This window comes from Crocodylus porosus, unplaced genomic scaffold (assembly GCF_001723895.1).
Source record: "Crocodylus porosus isolate Cpor-Errol unplaced genomic scaffold, CroPor_comp1, whole genome shotgun sequence".
Lineage (NCBI taxonomy): Eukaryota > Metazoa > Chordata > Crocodylia > Crocodylidae > Crocodylus > Crocodylus porosus.
The window spans coordinates 44,519,275-44,523,903 of record NW_017728948.1 but is presented as its reverse complement, the minus strand read 5'-3'; positions in this window follow the sequence as shown (position 1 = coordinate 44,523,903).

Here is a 4,629-nt window from a genome sequence, read left to right as displayed (position 1 = left end):
GCAGACCTAGACAGGCTGGCAAGTTGGGCAGATTGGAACCAGATGAAGTTCAACATTGAGAAGTGTAAAGTGCTCCATCTGGGGAAAAACAATCCCCAGCATACTTACAGGCTCGGTGGCGTCATATGGACTAGCACCACAACTGAAAGGGACCTAGGGGTAATAATAGACCTTAGTATGAACATGAGCCGACAGTATGATGCTGTAGCCAGCAGGGCAAACAATACTCTGGTATGCATCAACTGATGCATCTCAAGCAAAATCAAGGAAGTTATTCTTCCATTTTACTCAGCATTGGTGAGACTACAGCTGGAGTACTGCATCCAGTTCTGGGCACCGCACTTCAACAAGGATGTGGGAAAGCTTGAGAGAGTCCAGAGAAGGGCCACCCCTATGATCAGAGACTTGTATGGCAAGCCATATGAGGAAAGGCTGAGGGACTTGGGCCTCTTCAGCCTAAAAAAGAGAAGGCTGAGAGAGGACTTAGTAGCAGCTTACTGCTATATTGGGGGAATACATCAAGGGCTCAGTGAACAACTATTCACCAGGGCATCCTTGGGGAAAACGAGGAGTAATGGCCACAAACTCCTGGAAGACCATTTCAGGTTTAAAATTAGGAAAAACTTCTTCACAGCCAGGGTGTCCAGACTATGGAATAAGCTCCCTCCAGAGGTGGTATAATCATCTACCCTGGAAATCTTCAAGAGGAGATGGACAGTCACCTTGCTGGGGTCTCCTTATCCCAGTTGTCTTTCCTGTCTAGTGCAGAGGGGCTGGACCTGATAATCTTTGAAGTCTTTTCCAGCCCCTTACAATCTATGAATATGTGAACCTAATAAGTGGAATAGAACTGAGCCCTAAAATAAAATCTGTATCCTGAAGCTATCTGGTGTGTGAGTTGATAGCTTTTTAACTTTGGGTAACAAACCTGACACTTCTAACAGCTGAAGGAAATTTTTGTGTAGCTCAAGCTCTAGGGATCAATCTGAACTTTTCACAGAACCATCTGGGTTCTCTCCCTCCTGCTACATTGAATGGCCCTGTGTTCAGCACAGTGATTTGTAAGAACAATGTAGATTTTTACTGTTTTGCTTAAAATTCTCAGTGTGTGGGACTAACACCCACTGTGGGTGTGTCCAGATGAGAGTGGACATGCGGTATGTGTCAGACCAATCTGCAGCACCACATAGTGTACACATCACACATGCAAGCATTCCCTGTGCTACTACTTTGCAACGGGAAGTGGGGGAGGCTTGACCATGGGAGATCCCAGGGTGAAAAAAAAATCGCACCTAGAAAAACATGGTGGCAGTGCACACTGCCCAAAACTGGAACCTGGTCAGCTGGATCCAAGCTCTGGCTGCAAGCTAGGCTCCCTGCTGCAGGAGCGCTGCAGCTGCAGCTTCTGGAGACCCCCAGGACCCCAGGTAAGGCTGCTGGGGCCAGCACACTTCCTGGCCCTAGCCTCTCCTACCCCATCATGGGCAGCATGCCATGTCAGAGTGCACATAGCATAGGTGTTCCCCGGGGATCACTGCTACTTGTCACCAGAGAAACACATGTTCCCACTCGTGAGGATGCATCCTATTTAATCATTGGTTTACTTTGCTTATTTTATTTTTCCAAATCAGGAGATGGTTGAAAGTATCTCTAAGGATTTGCCTAGCAAGTTCCCTGTATATTTTAGTAAATTATTAGTTGCATCTGTTAATTTTGATTTAGAACAAGAAGCTGTTTGTTCCTGCTTTCAGCATGCAGACTGTGCACACAAAGCTTTGGACAAGTTTCTGGCCTTTGCTCTGGCACCTTTGCTCTGCTCTGTGATGCAAAGCAGCCCCAAAGCCAGCTTAATTAGCTTCCTCAGGATACCCTTGAATAGGGGAATCCCAGAATGGTTTTGATCCACAGTAGTTAAGACTATGCCACACCTCAGGCTTCATTATATGCACTTAGGCTGAGAAAGCTGCTGGATTGCAGAACCATATAAAAGAAAATAGCCTTCAGGCCATCCCAGCAGCAGGGAATACAAAGAAGACATCAAACCACATTTTCCCTCCCTGCTCTCAAGTGTATGCTGAGAGCAGAGTTGGAACATAAAAAGCAGGGTTAATGAGGTCACAAGCAGGACACATCCTAGCCTTTGGTTTTAAGAAATATTCCAAGAAGATGCTTTGAAGCAGCCTTTTGCTTTGGTAACTATGTAATTTTCCCCCCTGAAAACGGCAGTAAATGGCCACACAGAATATGCATAATTAATCTGCATGTAGGTCACTGCTTGCCTCAGGCTACAGCAAATTCCACTCCTACTTTTCAAAATGTCTTATTTTTTATCATTTTCTCTGGATTTAATGTTTAACAACGTGACACACCAGCCTCTCAGCCCTGTATTACCCTTCTGTGCATAACACAATTGCATTATTTAGAATTAAGGGGCATTTAGTGAACTGTATAAAAGAGAATAAGGAAAATCTCTATGGCATTTTCTCCCTTCTAATACTTTGTTACAGGGTAGAAATCTTCTACAGGTTCTATGCGCTGCTGTGCTGTGCAGAGCAACTATTGCCAGGCTAGTTATATAACACAATGAGGCTATCCAGACAGCTTTATTTGATCATCTTATAAAAACTCTGTGGAGAAGAAAATGAGTGCCAGAGAAACTTAGGCTCATGCCCTCAAAGGCACTTGGAGCTGAATTCAAAAAAGGACTTAGGTACCTAGCAAAGTTGGCTGCTGCAGTGCCTAACTTTTAGGTGTTCTAGCTCTCAGAGTGGCATCCAGGGTCCTGTTTTAGGAGTACTGGCTCCCTTTCCAATGGATGGGAATATTTGGGCATCTCAGAAAGGTGATCCAAAAACTCTAAATGCTGAGCAAGGAGCTGCTTAGAGCTAGCAAGAGCAAACACTGAGCCCTGTGGCGTGCCAAAAATCCTGACCCACTCTGGAGCTTAGACGTCTGAGTCAGGCCTGCAGGTAGGCACCTCTGTGGACTAGAGAGCAAAGGCCAGAATCTTGTGAGTTGGGGCACTTACAACTAGTCTTTCAAAGAGCTGAGAGGACTGCCTTGGCCTAGAGGGAGGTTAATGTCATCAAATGGCTGTTTAATGTAAAATCCACAGAAGTGATAGAAGCAGGGAAAGGACTGTGGCACCAATCTGACCACTTGCCACATTTTAAAGAGAAAGTGGCTCAGCTACATTGTGTGAATATCCAATTATGCTGGTGTCTGCTAAGTATGCCCTAAATGTGCCTGCCAGATCATACCCTCAGTGAACTTAGTCAGAGCATGTCCAATGCCTGATTCCTAACTGTACTTAGATGGGAGCTGGCACCACATTGTTGCTCAAACTGAGGCTGTTCTGGGCATGCATGAAAGCAGAGCCCTAAGGGCTTAGGGCATTTACTAAGTACTTTTAGGTGTGCTCAGGGTATGGTGGCTGCAGCCAGGTTCCCAGAGCAATGGCCACCCCTCTGTCAGTGCTTGCTGTTTTCAGAATGGGAAGGGGAAAGGCAGTAGAGGCAACTTGTTCTTGGGGCTCCCCAGCTGGTGCTGATGGGCTGGGGTGGGTGAACTGGAGTCCCCCCACCTCAGGAGGCAGCTCTAATACACCCGCCCCACACTTGGGGGGGGGGGGTTGAAAAAAAACCTAGCGTGAACTCCCTCTACTCCCTTTCCCCCTCCCATTCTGAAAACAGCGACAGGCTGGGAGCTCTGCAGACACAAGTTACAGAAGATGCCACATTTTGAAACATCTTCATCTGATACCTCATGCAATGAAGGGTCAGTTTTTCACCCAATTGGCCATTTTTGAAGTTACCTGCAGCTGTGTACTTGTGCTTGGTTGCAGCTATATATTGCTTTCTGGGGCCAGATCAGGCAAAAATTGTCACTTCTGTCTGCACCCTTAGTGCTGTCCCTCCACGCCTCTACTGATGACAGTTCCATAGAAGGCAACTATGACAATGGCTGTCAACTTTTTTTTTACTTGAGGCACTCATCCATAACTTTTGTAAATTGACTGGTATCCTACTTCAAACACTGATTTTTATATTGCAGTGTTTACCTCCTTACAGTGGGGATGGGCAGTAGGGGTGGGGGATAATCCAGGCAGAGACTAGCTTGATCTTGGCTTACCTGCTTAGTTTATCTCTTCATACCTCATGGCACCTCTGAAAGGGTCTGGCAGCATCCCAGCACCCTGTTTGAGAATAACAGATCTAGAGTTTGGGGCCTGCTTGTAGCATGCCTACAGTGCTGCCGGTAAGATTGGCCTTGCTGGTGGGGGCCCAATCTAGTTTGAGAATCTGGGGCTTTGGGTGATTTTTAAGTGTGGGGTTATATCAACAATTGGGAAGCATTATGAATGCTAACAGGTAGAAACTTAGTAGGGCTGTGCAAAGCTTCGACTTAATATTCAATTTGACAAATATTCAACATATTTGATCTTGAAAAGTGAAAGTCGAGTTGAATAGCAGCTGGTTGAATAGCTATCCAATTGAATACCAGAAGTCGAATATTAACAGCGTGAGTCGAATATTAGCAGTGAGGGTTGAATATTTGACAAGGGTCGAATATTTGACTTGCCTATACTGGATTCCCTGTGGTGGGGAAAAAAAGAAAAGTAAGGGGGGG